Raw genomic sequence first — 16892 nt, forward strand, 5'->3', positions numbered from 1 at the left:
TTTCTATTTCTATTTAAATGTTCTGTATTCTTTATTTGTAGTGTTATATGGCATTTTGTTGTGAAGCACTTTGTGATTTTATCTGCGAGAGGTGCTATACAAATAAACTTTACTTACTTACTTACTTACATAATGTACATTTTGTTTTTGAGAATTTCTTGGAATACATGCATATTTTTGAATAGCAATAATAATTCAAAATATCTTGGTAACTATTGTGATTTTTAACATTAACTCAATAAAAGATTGACCTATTAGGGTGCTAAAATGTTTTATTTATTTATTTGTATCCATGACAATCCCAAGAAGATCAAACACGTTTGATGGAATTCCAAACCATTTTCACAATGAAAGAATTACAGTGTCGAACATTCCATTCTAAAGTTACCATGAATATGATGTACCAAACACAGCAGAAATCATCGACACAAGACAAGCACTGCCGCTTTACAATTACAATTATACAAAAAACGAAAGACAAACCAGCAAATTCCTCTTTCACTGTGAGGTAAGTTAAGCCTAAGATAGTTATTGCCTACAGTATGTACAAAACAATGTTAGGCCTATGTTAAAAATATAGGCCTATTCATGACGTTTAGTGTCTCAACAGGAGACCAGTCTCACGTAGTGTGTTTTTTCTGTCCTCAAAAACAATATTTCTACACAAATAATTAGATATAATATAAAAACATGACATTACCAAACCTGCACGCCAATGTTACTCCCTGTAGTCTTGATCCAAATGTTTCTCTCCACACAGAACTGCAGCCATGAATTGGGAACTTCCCACCATTGATCCACATGCTCCTGTGAAGTTCACTGAGCTGTATGACTTTTTGACACCACCAGAATGTCTGGATGAGGTAAGATTGTGGTGATAAACCAGAACCAAATGCAACAGTATCACTGTGCTTGATGACAGTGGCATTATATATGATGACTGGCATAAACATTGACACAACTATCTCCCAGAAAACAACCATGAGGCGGTTCATGTCCTTACTGGAGCAAGGAGCGGTTCCATCCTCTGTTACTCTGAAGGACATCACCGAGTGGCTCTCTGGAGAACATTGCTTCATCAGCAAGTGAGACAGGCTTAGTCTTTCTCTTACAAATCACATGTCTGTGCACATTTGTGTATATGTGATTGTTGTGTGTGAATGTGTGTGTATGAGAGAGAGAGAGAGAGAGAGAGAGAGAGAGAGAGAGAGAGAGAGAGAGAGAGAGAGAGAGAGAGAGAGAGAGAGAGAGAGAGAGAGAGAGAGAGAGAGAGAGAGAGAGAGAGAGAGAGAGAGCAATTGTCATTAGAAAAGTGATGGTTTGCTCTGTTTTTTATTTCTTCTATTTTGAAGGTGCCGGGCCTGCAATCATGACTTGCGACAGCTGACTGCCATCAGGTCCACTGCTTCACAGTGGACCTTGTTCACAGTACAAACTCCCAGAGAACCAAAGACTTGTATTACAATCTCTATATTGAAACCAGTAACAGTGCAAGTTACATTTATTTATTCAAGTTGTTAATGTGTGATTGCACATAGAAAACAATTGATCTTTTGATGGTGTTTCTGTACTCAGGTCTGGTATATGAAGAGACGCGACCAGCTGCTGAAGATCCAGGAGGAGATACTCAGAGAGACCGAGAAGGAGTGTCGTCCTCTCTGGGCTGTTTGGCAGAAAGGTACATGACAACAACCTGGTGTAGAGAAACAGTACATCACATTCTGGAACAAAGGATTTCCTGTATTTCTCTGTCTGTCAACTTTCTCTTCTCTCTCTCTCTCTCTCTCTCTCTCTCTCTCTCTCTCTTCTCTCTCTCTCCTCTCTCTCTCTCTCTCTCACTCTCTCTCTCTCTCTCATCTCTCTCTTATCTACTCCATCTCTCTCTCATTCACCTCTCTCTCCTCTCTCTTCTCTCTCTCTGTCTCTCTCTCTCTGTCTCTCTCTGTCTCTCTCTTGTCTCTCTCTCTCCTCTCTTTCTCTCTCTCACTCTCTGCCTCTCCCTTCTCTCTCTCTCCACTCTCTCTCTTCTCTCTCTCTCTCTCTCTCTCTGTCTCTTTGTCTCTCTGTCTCTCTCTCTCTGTCTCTCTGTCTCTCTCTCTCTGTCTCTGTCTATCTCTTTCTCTCTCTGTCTCTGTCACTCTCTCTAACTCTCTTCTATTTTTCTCTGGTGAAGGTCACCATGGAGGGACTTCATAGGAGTATGAAGATGTTCAGACCGTGTGTAGAGACCGAGGTCAGACATCTGCTCTCATTGGCCTTCCTCACAGCCTGATGCCCTCTCACTCCACCTCTGAGGTCCCCGGAGCTCCCAGTCTCCTGCAGGAAACTGGAGAGCTCACCCCCAGGCTGGTCACCATCACCTTCCGCCACCTGCTGGGTGGAGGTACCCAGGGAGGAACCACCTGGACCTCCGTAGACGGGCTGAGGGCCAAGGCCGCCATGGAGGAGATCCGGTGGCTGCTGAAGGACACCGTCACCTCTGTCCTGGCTCCGTACGGGGACGTCCCGGTGCACAAGATTGTGTTCATCACCTCAGCTCTGGCCCGGGATGTGGTGAAGGCTGTCTTTGACAGGTTTGAGGTGGAGTCTTCCACTTTCTGCCTGCTGAATGACAGCTACAACTTGCATTCTCTGGAGGCAACCAGGAAGTTGGTGGATGAGGTGGCAAGGGGGAACAAGGTCATTGTGTTTTCAGTCTGGAGCTTATAGATGTCAAAATCACTCACATTTCACGTTTCTCTCACGACAGCTCCAGAACATGTGGGCATAAACTAGCTCTTAAACTAAGTCTCACTGTTTGAACTGTCTATCAACAGGGTCATAACAAGCCAGGTGCTGAGAGCTCCTTCAGCCTCAAGGAGAGCATCACCGTGGACACTGATCCCCAGGCAGAAAAGGTGAAGAAAGCACATTGATTCATAGTTGGCTGTGGGTTCAGTGTAATTGTGACCAAAATGGAAGATTGTTTTCAATGGCAACTGAACCTTAATTCTCCCTCCAGTCTTGGCCTACCTCAATGGAGAAAGGCCTCACCATCAAGGCCATCGTCCAGGACCAGAAGGAGATCAAGGCCCTGGCCAGTGCTGGAGCTGACATGAAGACCAGTCAGAACAGACATCTGACTACATCTCAGCTGTCCACAGCTTCTCTGGCTGAGTCTGGCCTCGACCTCACCCTGAGGGAGGCTGGGGCTCATGCTGCTGAGGGGAAGCTGGACAGAGGCAAGGCCTCAAAGCTGGCCCTAGAGGCTGGCCTCACCAGCACCAAGACCCCGGCCCTAGAGGCTGGCCTCACCAGCACCAAGACCCTGGATCTAGAGGCTGGCCTCACCAGCACCAAGACCCTGGATCTAGAGGCTGGCCTCACCAGCACCAAGACCCTGGCCCTAGAGGCTGGCCTCACCAGCACCAAGACCCTGGATCTAGAGGCTGGCCTCACCAGCACCAAGACCCTGGATCTAGAGGCTGGCCTCACCAGCACCAAGACCCTGGATCTAGAGGCTGGCCTCACCAGCACCAAGACCCTGGCCCTAGAGGCTGGCCTCACCAGCACCAAGACCCTGGATCTAGAGGCTGGCCTCACCAGCACCAAGACCCTGACCCTAGAGGCTGGCCTCACCAGGACCAAGACCCTGGCCCTAGAGGCTAGCCTCACCAGCACCAAGACCCTGGCCCTAGAGGCTGGCCTCACCAGAACCAAGACCCTGGCCCTAGAGGCTAGCCTCACCAGCACCAAGACCCTGGCCCTAGAGGCTGGCCTCACCAGCACCAAGACCCTGGATCTAGAGGCTGGCCTCTAGATCCAAGTACATCTTGTATGTGAACACCAGGGTGCATGTGTTGAAAGAAAAATCGGGTGATATTAAGACCCGCTTCCATGATAGGTTTGTTGTTTTGTGCCATGAGCATGACCTTGACGCTCTCAAAGTGTTCGTAGTGGTGGCCCACAATGACCTTGACGCCGTCAGGACCACACATGCCCTCGTCAACCTTCTTGAAGAGGGTGAAAGAAGCGTCTTTCACAGGAACACGGGGGCTGGCCATCAGGTCTGTGTCGTAGACGGTTTGACCTCTTAGGAGCAAGAGGATGGTCATGGGAAAGCATCAAGAGGGCTCAGAAGACCCAGTGGTGATCAAGGTTCCGTCGTGTTAACATATCAATGGGGTCTTATACATCACTGTCATTGCTCCGGATAGCAGCTCCAGGGAAACCCTGTGCTGTTCCGGAAGGGTCCGGGCCGTGAGCATGGTCACTGGTGTGGGGAGGGGGGAGAGCGCTGTTGTGCTGTAGCAGATTAGAGCTACCAAAATGAAGTGTCAACTTGACTCTTTTAACAGCGAGCAATTTCAACCTTGATATATTCATATGTGAAATCAATATTATAAAAGTTATGGCATTGTATGACATGGTTCAAAAGTGTTGCAATCTAGATAGACTTTACAGTCGATAAAAAATATAATTAAGAACCTACAATTAGCAGTCACAGCGTTTGACAATGATGATTCAATCTGCTCACTGATGGTTTGTGCATTAGCTGTGCGTGTGTGGTCCGCCCCCTAGTGGATTGCTGGTGGAACTGCAGGGGACCGTGCTGCCTCCAGCCAAGCTGGTACAGAACATAGTTCTGCAGCTGTCAGGAACATGCTAGGTAGCAGTACAAGTCACTGGAGGGGCTAATGCTTCAGAGGCGATCCTGAGGTTTTCAACTGTAAAATGAAGGCAGTCTTCATTGACACTGAGCACACATAGAAGCAAGCCATGTAACCATACGTTTTATTCAATCGTCTTGAGGCAACAATAGTTGATTGAACACCGGTTGACCATAAACTAGAGTTGAAGGTAAAGAGACGAGAAGACCCAAACTCATGTTCTCCTGTTCAACCAAGATCCAGACTCCACGCTCAGGAGACTCACAAGCCTTCATGTCGGCTTCCTCGGTTCACCTGGTGACCAGAAACCAATTACTGCTGATATCATTCACCTGTCCTCAAAGTCTTATTCTAGGGACAGTTCCCTTCCTGACGGAGGGTTTTAGTCCTTACATGTATAAGGTAATAATATCCTGTTAATATCTTTCTTAGTTTTATAGTGCTCAAAAGGTATCTCACTTTGAAGGGACAATATTTGCACATATGAAGGAGCTGCACATTGCTGAAACAAAGAGAAACTCAAGAAAAGCCCAATAACATGTCTGCTCAGGTAGTGATTGGTATAGCAGCATTGATCAGCAGTATGTTATCATTCCTTCACACATGTTTGGATGCAAAAACAACTCGTTTCGAATGCGCTGCAAGCTCTGCGCACCCAAGTAGGCTACCACGAGCTAATGGCTTTCACAAACTCACCGTCTAATTTGAATAAAGGCTATTGATAACATACATCTGAAGTTTGACGTTTTGCAGCATTATACTTATAGGCAACTAGTCATCATATCTTCCGCTCCATGAAACACATGTTAATGCTTAGTAGTAGGCTACACATATATGGTTCTTTAATGTATTTGCATTGTACTAAAATGCGTTCATTTTCAATGGGCATAAACAGGTGCAGCCCACATTTTTCAACATTAACATTTCAATATAACAAGTCATTATGTCCTTTGGAAAAATGTTTTTTGGGGGGGAGGTGGGGTCGTGCATTATAGACCCCTGTGCCTAAGCTTTTGTCCTTAATGGCATTTTGTCCCCTTACTACTTTTACTTTTATACTTTAAGTAGTTTTGAAACCAGTACTTTTATACTTTTACTTGAGTAAAAAGCTTGAATTGATACTTCAACTTCTACAGAAGTATTTTTAAACTCTAGTATCTATACTTCTACTTGAGTAATGAATGTGAATACTTTTGACACCTCTGAACACAACACACACATAAGTACATCAGAATCTTAGAACCTTTCCTTTTCTGAGTCAACGCGCACCTCCCTGTGCTATAGGTTTGTTAGGAAAACAAACAGGACCGTTACACTCCAACAGCAATATAACTTGTTTATTGACAATGATCAGATACAGTAGAGTGTTCCGGACGGCAGTGAGTCTCTGTGATGGTCTTCTCCTGATATCCACTCAGCCCAGCGAGTTCCAGCCAGGTGAGAAACTCCCAGTCCTCGTCCGTACTGCTGAAAGTACATTTCTGGCTCCTTGGCAACGGTCCTTACGTTGTCCGGGAGAAAGTGGGCAAGGAGACCTGCAGGGTAGAAGAACCGAGAGGCAGGAAACCAGAACAAACATCCCACATCAGCCTCCTGGAGATCCTCCAGGCCGTGTGTCCAAGTGTCCTTGAGCAAGACACTGGACCCCAAGCTGCTCCCGATGAACAGGCTAGCCTTGCATGGCAGCTCTGTCGCAGTGGGTGTGTATGAATGGGTGAATGAGAGGCATAATGTAAAGTGCTGTGGGTGCCGGGATGGGCGGCTGTGGCTCAGAGGGTAGAGAGAGAGTTCTATCCCCAAATCCTCCAGGCAGGCACGTGCACAGATAGACCCCTAGTGGTGCTCAAGCACCTGCCCTTTTGCCCTGGATGAGAAAAGTGCCCCTTCTGCTGGAGCCCAATTTTTTCTTCATTCATCAATATTTAGGAATAAAAATTACTCTGTCATCAATTCCCCCCAAATGTGTTTTGATATCTGACGGGGCATTTATTTAAGTTCTTGTGAGAATTTCGCCCCGACATGCTCCGCGGCGCTCACAAGCCCCCGCTGCACCCCCGCCGCGCCCCTCCCTCCTCCTCCTCCACTTAGTGCTCATGCAGTGCAGAGCGCCAGGTCAAACGACTGCAGCCTACTTCTTCTCTGACCCGCAGCATCAGACAAACAGGTAATGACGGTGTTTGTGCAATCCCCCGACGTTGTTTGGTGATGAATTGACCACAACATTAGCGCTGCTGAAAACATTACGTCGCAACTGGTCCGACGTTTCCTCCTCTCCCCTCCTCCCCCCCTTAGACACACCCTCCTCTCCCCCTTATACACACCCTCCTCTCCCCCTTAGACACATCCTCTCCTCCACCACCCTCTTAAATCAGTAGGCCGTCCTACTGGCTCCCAGACATCTCGAATGTCTTGGCGATGGACTTTCGAAGCGCACGGAACATTCGTACGTGTAGAGGACGTCTAGGGGGCTCCTGCTTGGTCTCGTGGTCCTTCGACAGCTCCAGATTGGCAGGCGAACCACACTTAGTCCCTGTGACAAGACAACATTTTAAATTGGTGAATTTGAAGTTAGGCTTTGTCAGATTTGAATTAGCCAAATCTACAGGATCACTTTGTGATTCATTAAGGATGACAAGCCGTGGTGGTCGCTCACCAGGTGTGACGTGAGAGCTGGGGGGAAGCTCCTCCTGGGCTGAGGGCTTCTTGGGCTCCGTCTTTCTCTTCAGGAACTGCAGGGGAAAACACAGAACATGCTGGAATCTATGGAAACTATGACAACACCTCTCAGTCCACCAAAGCATCAGGATTAAGAACCACAAAAGCCACTCAGTCCCAACACTGCCTCTTCATTCTATACATGCTCCATTACATGAATAACCAACCCATGGTCATTCATTCTGTACTCATACGATATACTATAAGCTCTGCTCTATAAGTTCTATTACATAAATAACCCACCTTGTTCTTGAAGAGCTTGGCTTTCTTCGGCAGGCTCCACCACTTCAAGCCCTTCTTGGCCTTTCTCGTCTCTCCTGCAGAGGTCGACGCCGTCCCAGCATCCATGATGACCGCTGCAGGGCTGAGCTCACCGAGATCTTCCCCAGGACACGGAGCTGCAGCAGCAGACTCACACAGAGTGTCCATCACTCTCTCCGTCAGGATCCTGACCGTGCGGTCCAGGGTCTCCTGGCAGGCCAGGCTGGAGGTCGAGGGAAGGTTCAGCTCAAGGCTCTTCTGCAGCTGACTCTTAACCGAGCTCTCAGCAAAGCTGTGGATGAGCTCCTGTCTGGAGGGCATCGGGGGGCTTTCTGGCAGCATCAGCTCTGACGTGCATCTGGTGGAGCTCACGGGGCTCTGAAGATGCAGGCCGGTGGTGGCTGTCTGCCGGCGGAGCCGACGGACGTTGGCGAGCAGACTCTCTGAGGCGGTCTTGATCTGGAGCGCGTCCAATCCGGCGGAGTCCAGTCCTACGGCGGCGTTGGAGACTGTTGGACCCTCTTCGTCCTCACATAACTGGCTGAGATTCTCCAGTATGGAGTCCAAGAGGGCACAGGTCAGGAGGCCGTCCTCACTCCTCTTCAGTTCAGCACTGGAGCACTCTGAAGCGGCTACTTCTGCTCTCATGGCACTGAGAATCACCCCAAGGGTCCTCTTGGTCCAAGAGATGGACGCCTTCGGAGGGATGATCTCAGATACACGTTCTTCAAGAGCCGACAGCTTGTCTGCAGCTTTCTGCAGGGTCCTCAGTGTGCTGTCATAAAGCTGCTGGCTGGAGGAGTGGACCTGCTCCCAGAACTTCATGCCACCAGATCTCGCCTTTTCTGAGGCCTTGTGCTGCTCAACCACCTCATGGAGATCTTCTAGGATCGCACCAAGCAGGTTCTCGCAGTTCTCAGAGGAGACCAGCAGAGATGGACGCTCTGAGCTCTCTGGATTGGCCGCATGAGGTGAGCCACGAGGGGTCGCCGGCTGGCGAGAGAGCTTCTGGGTCGCTCTCCTCAAGGCCTGCTGGAACACATCTTTCCCTTTGGTCGCGTACTCTTTTATGATGGTTCCCACTCGCGTGTCATGAGCCAGGCTCTGCCCAGCTGCGGGTGGGCCCTCTGGACGTAAGAAAATCAAGGTCTCCAGGACCTCGGTGGTTCTGTGTCCACTCCCTGGCAGGAGGGAGTCAACAAACAAGGAGCGGTAAATGTGGGAAAAGGACATCTCCGGACGCCTTAGGATCAGCGAATGATCCAGGATGGCTGAGATGCCTTCGACGAGCTCATCGATTTCCAATTCCTCTACGGCCTTGTTTAGACAGGCCAACATCTGTTCGTTGGCCAGCTGCTGGAGTTTGGTCAAGCCTTCGTTCTTCACGCTCTCCCGATAGCAGAACTCACTACTTATGGCTCTGCAGGCTGCTGTCACCGTGTCGACAGACCGGATCAACAGAAGCCTGATGAGAGACGGGGGCAAACTTTCCAGAGACGTTTCGTTCATCAAAGAGACGCTCTCGTCCGCCGTCACATCTCCCATCCTGGAAGAGCTCACCAGGGGGGTCAGTTTGGCCGCTGCCTTGCAGACCATCTTCTTGACTTGAGAGGAAACATCCAATGCGTCCCATCCTGTGAGGGAGGAGCTGTTCCCTGCTCTGGATGATGAAGACTGGCTGTCCAGCAACTCAACAGCCCTCTTCACGGATTCAATGATCCCATCGACCAGGTCACTGGCCAGGGAATGTCCAGAGCCACGGCTCCCCAGATAAGGGATCATGAGCAAATCCTCAGTTCTTGATTGGCTGGATGGCGATGTGGACGAGCGCTCCTTCCTACACGGCCCAAACTGCTCCTCCAGCTTCTGCTCCACAGCCTGGACAACGTTGGTCCTCGACATGGTGGTCAGGAGCTCTCCCAGGGACCTTCCAGAAGACAGACTGCTGCTCCCTGACCTCCTCAGCAGCGGTAGAGTCTGCACGTCGGCACAGACAGCAGAGAGGAAGTAGCTCACAGAGGAAAAGGTAACAGGCCCTTGAGCTTCTTCTTGGATTGCGGCCCTGGCTGCTAAGACGTTGCCGATGACCGGCACGATCACCTCAGCTGCCACAGAGCCCAGACTGGCTTTGGCCTCCACCTGCAGATCCGGAGAGGGGGTTCCACTCTGTCTGCTGAGCGCCACCTGGCTTTCTGTGTCAGCCTGCAGCATGGCGGACACTTTGGTCAGCATCTCCTGGGATAGCAGCCCAGCAGCTGATCTGCTGCAGGTCTGGGCGCCTGGAACATCTCGGCTGGCGTCCAAGTCGAGCAGCAGGTCTGGCAGCCTGTCGTTGTTGATCAGCTGCAACACCGCTCTGATCACAGAGATGGGCAGCTTGGTGCGGCTCGACAGGGCTGAGGAGCAGGCTGTCTTCATCGCCCTCTGGCTGGCAGACGTGGTGCTGCTGCTGGCTGTGCCGGGGGGCATTCTCTCCACTCCACTGACGCCCTGGGAAGTGGACGCAACCTCCAGGGCTTCCAGCTGGTCTTTTGACCCAGTGGCGGGTACTGAAGGAGGGGGCAGATCCGAGGGCTCGACCAGGTCCATGTCCTCCAAACTTAGAGGCCTCACGGTCAACACCCTGATGAAGGTCCCCTTGTCTCCAGACAGACTCCCCTCTCTTCCCTCGTTCACCCCGGGCTGAGATGAGTCTTTCTTATCTTTGTCCATGTCTCTTCCTCAGAGACTGCCTCAGGTCACACTTGCTGTTGCAGTCCGATTTGAGAGAGAGGCTTTCACACCTGACCTCTGAAAAGGCAGACTTTTCCAAAGAACACAGAGAATGTAATTACTTTTTCAGAATAATCTAATATCTACCTACATATCTACATGAGAACATTGTCTTGGAAATTTAAACCTTACTGAAAAAGTTGTTACAACTTGTAAGGTGCAAAACATTCAGACCATTTACTTACAAAAATATTTCTGTGTTCCAATACGAATTTGTCAAGGTGAAAGCGTTGCAGAGATCCAAATCCTTCTCCAAGAATATGTTCACGTAAAACTGAGCACAGTGATCAGAACGGCCTTTTGTAGTTTGTTTGATGAATTATGTCATAATACAGCAAACGTCATCAAACAGCAGACAGCACAATTTGAAGATAGCTCTATTTACTTTTCCAAAGAACACAGAATAGGCTACAATAACTTTTTCAGATTAATGTATAAACTACCTTCATATCTACCAGAGAATATTGTCTTTTAAATTGAAACCTTACAACTTTAAAAAGTCCCCATATCTCCTAGGTGCAAAACAATCTGAACATTTACTTACATTACAATATTGCTGTGTTCCAATACGAATTCTTCAAGGTGAAAGCGTCGTAGAGATCCAAATCCTTGTCCAAGAAAACTTTCTATAAGAAATGAGAGCAGTGATCAGAACGGCCTTTTATAGTTTATTTGATGAATTACGTCATAATGCAGTAAACGTCATCAAACAGCAGATGGCGCTCTTTACACGCGGTCTGTTAAGAGTCCAGGCCGTGCACGGTCTGTTATCAGTGTTAAACAGGGGCGAACATTTAATTCTACATGAACTGTTTTAAATCACGTTTTGAAAAGTGAAAATGTGTACCCCCCACCACACATTTTGTTTCAAGAAAAATATATTTAACAGCGGTATCCACTGTTATATAGATTCTAAAAAGCTGTCCCGCACCCACATTTGAAAATAAACCGATGACGTTGGTGTTCCATATTGCCTTATTTAATTATGATTTGCCCATTTACACGAATCAGGTTTATTTCGACTGGATATCATTCACAGACGCTTCACCTTTACACATTAGGAGGCAATAGGGTGATTTCAGGTAATGTGGGACACTTTTTGCTAGAGGCTCCAGTAGACTTACAAAAAAGCTGTTAACTCACCCCAGTGGTGTTTCTGTAAATGGTTTTAGGGCTTAGGAACATTTTCATGTTGGAATGAAATGGGAATACACAGTATTTTAGGAGCTACTGAAGGATTCAAAGTCTTTGTGTCTATTCCAATATGTAATGATGGTATTCAATGACACAAATCTGTGTTCTAGAAAGAGTAGTCTGGAGTCGCAGAGGTCCGATAATATCAGCTTTAATGCAGCAGTTGGAAATCAACAAGTACAGAGCTCTGGGGTTGTCTACGTTTCCCTACCCGCAACAGAGTTTGGGCTGGTTCACGAAGTCCAACTGGCTATCTTTCCCTGCCCCAGCATATCATATATACAATGCAATTGAAAACACAAGTATCAAAAAAGGGTTGAGCTTGTTCTCTCGTGCATCAGGGAGTTGTTCTTGCCTACGCGTCCCACCTGCTCGGGTGCCGTCTCCACCCAGTTTCAAGGTTGTTTCTGAAAATGAAGAGATAGAGACACAAAGAACAGCCTGCTTCCCACACCCAGTGTGAGACCCAATGTTTAAGCTTGAGCACACTTCTAAGTTTCATAAGACATAACTTTAATAAGCACAATACATAACTTTACGACATGCATCCTTCATAAATCCTGTTGTTATATTCTCGTGCACAGTGCCCGTGATGCATTCAGTGATTAAAATGCCACACATATTAATAACTGTGATTATAGTTAGTGCTGTGCCTGATATGCAGCTGGTGATTACAGTTCTAGAATATGTGTTATAATGTATTATACATTCTTTAATCCCTCTTTTGTCAGCAGTGAAGGCCTTGACTGGATCCTGTGCTGTCCCCCGTTTCTCCTGTACCTGTTTGGAGAAGGATGATACCAGAGCAGACAGCTGATCATAGTATGGTTGATGCGCCAACTCACCCTCCGCCTCCAGTAGGTCCAGCCCAGCTCCCGGTCCCGGAAACTGTCGCCCCGTCAGAAGTTCATATGGGGTGAATCCTGTAGAGGTGTTCACTGAACTCCTGATGGCTGCTAGGGCAATAGGGAGAGCATCTACCCAATTCATGTTAGTTGTTGCACAGATTTTGGCCAACTTGCATTTCAGATTTCGATTCATGCGTTCAACCTTTCCCTGTGACTGGGGATGATACACTGCCCCAAACGCAGGAATGCACACAAACAAGCACCACACACACACAAACACACACTATGCACAGACACATATACACACACAACTACGCACACACGCAAACACACAACGCACACACATAAATGCACACTCACACAGACTCATGGCAGCAGCTCCCTGACAACCCAGAGAGGAACACCAAGTACCCCCATGTTCTGGGTTCTGAGGGGTTCAGCTCAGGGAAGCACAGCTGGGAGGTGGAGGTGGGGGACCATCCTTAACTTGCTTAACTTAGCAAGTTAAGCTTAACTATTTCAACAGAACCGCTCTTGACCGTCATTGGTTAACACAAAGGCATGCAAATGTCCCATGGCTCTTCTTCATTGGCTCCCTTGCATAGACCTGGCGTGCGTGTGTGCGTGCGTGTTTACGTATGTGCGTGTTTACGACATCAACCCTGATTGAAACACAACAACAAAATCTCCGGTCCTGGGGGTCGTAACAAATGGTCACCAGACCTTGCGTCTCCACCTGTAGTCCTTGTCACACAGTATCTCCTTAAAACGACCAAGACCCCCAACATCCTCTAGTCCTAACAAATGCTCACCCTTCCCCCAGGGTGATAAGAAAGCCTAGAGTTTAGTTTGGGGGGCTCTGTTATCTGCTCAGTATAAAACATCACATCCTTAATTTCTCCGACACATCCACACTTATAAAGACTCCTTTACTGTGAAACTCTACCCATACTTCTCTATTTCAAGAGCTGGTGATGCCAAACACCCTGACGTAAATATCTGCCAATCAAGCGTCTAGTAAATGAGCATATTATTACTGTTCTGATTAACGTGTCAACCAGTCCACTCACGGAACAGGTGATCCTACATGTACTGTTAGTCACATCCAGTATGAAGGTGTTGGAGTTGAGCCTCAGCACTCAAACTGGGTCTGATCTGTTGTATCTCTGTTGTATCTCTGTCATCTGTTTCCTTTATGAGAATTTAGGATGGGGGGGTTGTGGTGATGTAATACCTACAACATGTAGATATACTGGATGTGTGTGTTTTGGAGGGAGGTTTAATCATGTCTGTTTAGATATCTAATTGGAGGTTGGCTGGAGGAGTGTGGCTTCATGTATTAAGGTTGACATCTCTTTGTAGTGGAGTTCTATATAATGAGTGGGTCTGGGGGTTCTGTTCTAATGTAGTAATGGTCAGATGTGTTTAAGTGGGAGGGGATCTTAGCACTGTCCAGATATTTGAGTGTGTTCACTGTAGTTTGTGATAACATAATTTTTTTAAATCAGCATGATATCTTATACTTTGTCATATTACCGAAACAAATGGATTTTGTGTTTGATTGATATAGTAAAATGAATGGTCATTTGAATGTTAAAAATGTATATAATATTCTGTACTGCATTGTTACAAATCATTCTACCCACCAGCACATTTAAACTGATTTGATCATTTGAAAGCTTTTTTGTTGTTTCTCCTTATCACTATTTAAAAGTGTTCATTCACTGTAATCAGAATAAAATATAGTTCTATACAATAATTGGGAAGTTTATCCATGCCATTTATCCATGAGGCCTTATAATGCCGCCCCTTGAAGCAGTCTAACACAGGTGTAGTTAATGAGTGTAATGAGGCGCGCTGCCCGAGTGCCATGCCTGAACTAGGCTTCACTCATATGTGTGTGTGTGTGTGTTATGTCTGTGTGTGTTTGAGTGTCTGCGTGCGTGTGTGTGTGAGCATGCGTGTCTTTGTGTGATCGTAACACAAATACAAAGGTTTAGCGTGTCAGTGTTGCAGCCAGACACTTTAGAGCAGTGGTTCTCAACCCTGGTCCTCAGGTACCCCCTGTCCTGCACCTTTTAGATGTTTCCCTGCTCCAACACACCTGATTCAAATGAATGGGTCGTTATCTAGTTATGCAGAAGCCTGTTAACGACCATTCATTTGAATCAGGTGTGTTGGAGCAGGGAAACATCTAAAAGGTGCAGGACAGGGGGTACCTGAGGACCAGGGTTGAGAACTACTGCTCAGAGTATATCTCCTGTTTAGGCAGAAGCCACTTTGGTGATTGTGTTTATCTGAAAGGCGTTTTAGCGGTGGAATAGCTGTTCATTCTCCTTCTGAGTAGATGGACAGGGGAGGGCTCTGTGGAGTCAGTACCAATAACTAGTAGCAGCAGCACATGTCCCAGCGCCCTCTGCTGTGATAAAACTCCCTCGCACTTAAACACATCTGGTCATTACTACATTAGAATACCGTAGAACCCCTAGATCCAGTCATTACATATAACGCCCCCACAAAGATATTTGAACAGTAATATATTTCCCCCCCCCCTCCAGCCGACCTCCCGTTAGATATTTAAATACACATGATTAGGCTAAGCCTTCTTTCAAAACACACATCCACATGACATGTTGTTTATTGACATGTTGTAGGTATGACATCACCCACCAGTACTGCATCCTAACTTCTCATAGAAGCAGCAGATGACAGAGACCCAGTATGAGGGCCGAGGCCCAACTCCAACACCTTCATACTGGATGTGACTAACATACCTGGAGGATCATCTGTTACCTGAGGGGACTGGTTGACAAGTTAATCAGAACAATAACAACTTAATAATGTGTTCATTTACCAGATGCTTTTATTTAAAGCAACGTACAGGGTGACATGTGAACCTGCAACCTGGGAGTCAAATGCAGATCACCCACCAGGTCATCAACCATCAGATTCCACAGTGAACAGTCTCTATAAATCATCACTTTAACATCCTTCATGAGTGACCTACAGACCAGAGGTGGGATCTTCCTCCTGCATGTTCTACCATCATCATCATCATCAACAACCAGATTCAGTGTGAACAGGAACATGAAACCTGACCACTCAGGTGTTCAGAGGAGTGGGACTACAACTACCACACACCTCACTGGGATGACATCACAGACACAGACACCTCTGATTGGCAGATCTTTACGTCAGGGTATTTGGCATCAGCAGCTCCTCCAATAGAGAAGTATGGGTAGAGTTTCTCAGTGAAGGAGTCTTTCTGAGTGAGGATGTGAGTCATGTCTTCAGGGTCGTAGAAGGACACCTCCCCCCTGTCCCAGTCCAGATGAACTCTGACCCTCTGGAGTCTCCTCTTCAGAGGGAGAGTCTTACCCAGGACATCAATGTACTTACCACCCCTCAGAGTTAGACACCAGAATCCAGACTTTGGCGTTGCATTTATCTCCCCCTTCCTGTCTACTGACTCTCTGGCCACACCTATATTCCAGTCAGGATGGTCCCCCACCTCCACCTCCCAGCTGTGCTTCCCTGAGCTGAACCCCTCAGAACCCAGAACATGGGGGTACTTGGTGTTGCTCTCCGGGTTGTCAGGGAGCTGTTTTGAGCCTGTGTTTCTAACACTGGTCAGATCACCAGACAGAGAGAGCCAGGAATGTGTGGTGTTGGGGTTCAGAATGACAGGAGTGAAGCTGACCACCCCCTCATCTTCTCCCACACTCTGAAGGTCAGGTTGCCCAGGTGTTTGGCCACGTCTATCAGCGCTCCTGAGACCAGCTGTGGATCCGGCAGTGTGACCTGGGCTCTGGTGCTGGACTGAGTGTGTTTATAGCTGCTGAGAAACGACACCTTCTGTTTCTGCAGCTGCTGTTCCACAGCAGAGATGCTGACGGAGAGAGAGGAGATCTGGGCCTGAATCTTCTTCATCTCTCTGGAGATGGTCTTCCCCTTCTCCTCCTCTTCCTCCCTCACAGCTGCCAGTCTGGCCTCCTCTTCCTCTCTCAGGAACTGGTGCAGCTTCTCAAACTGCACCCTGATCTGTGTCTCCGTGGTGACCAGCTGCTTCTTAGAGTGCTGCACTACTTCCTGGTTCGTCTCCTCCACATGTTTGTATTTGTCCTGCAGAGACTGTAAGTCACCCTTCAGTTTCTCCTTCAGGCTGTGAGTTAGACCCCCCCCCCCCTCCCAACACCCCTCTTTATCACTACAGTGAGTTAGACCCCCCCCTCCCAACACCCCTCTTTATCACTCAGTGAGTTAGACCCCCCCCCCTCCCAACACCCCTCTTTATCACTCAGTGAGTTAGACCCCCCCCTCCCAACACCCCTCTTTATCACTCAGTGAGTTAGACCCCCCCCTCCCAACACCCCTCTTTATCACTCAGTGAGTTAGACCCCCCCCCTCCCAACACCCCTCTTTATCACTCAGTGAGTTAGACCCCCCCCCTCCC

General features: G+C 47.8%; 1 protein-coding gene and 1 long non-coding RNA gene across 2 annotated transcripts in view; one reads left to right on the forward strand and one right to left on the reverse strand.

Moving 5' to 3' along the window:
• The window catches only part of LOC134021969 (NACHT, LRR and PYD domains-containing protein 12-like), a 267074-nt gene that overhangs the window by 156635 nt on the left and 93547 nt on the right, over positions 1 to 16892 (reverse strand). The window lies entirely within an intron of this gene.
• LOC134021980 (uncharacterized) lies at positions 434 to 1130 on the forward strand. Its single transcript, XR_009930602.1, has 3 exons — positions 434 to 508; positions 761 to 863; positions 973 to 1130. It is a non-coding gene; the product is annotated as an uncharacterized LOC134021980 (long non-coding RNA).

Source organism: Osmerus eperlanus, chromosome 6, assembly GCF_963692335.1.
Source record: "Osmerus eperlanus chromosome 6, fOsmEpe2.1, whole genome shotgun sequence".
In the NCBI taxonomy this organism is placed as follows: domain Eukaryota; kingdom Metazoa; phylum Chordata; class Actinopteri; order Osmeriformes; family Osmeridae; genus Osmerus; species Osmerus eperlanus.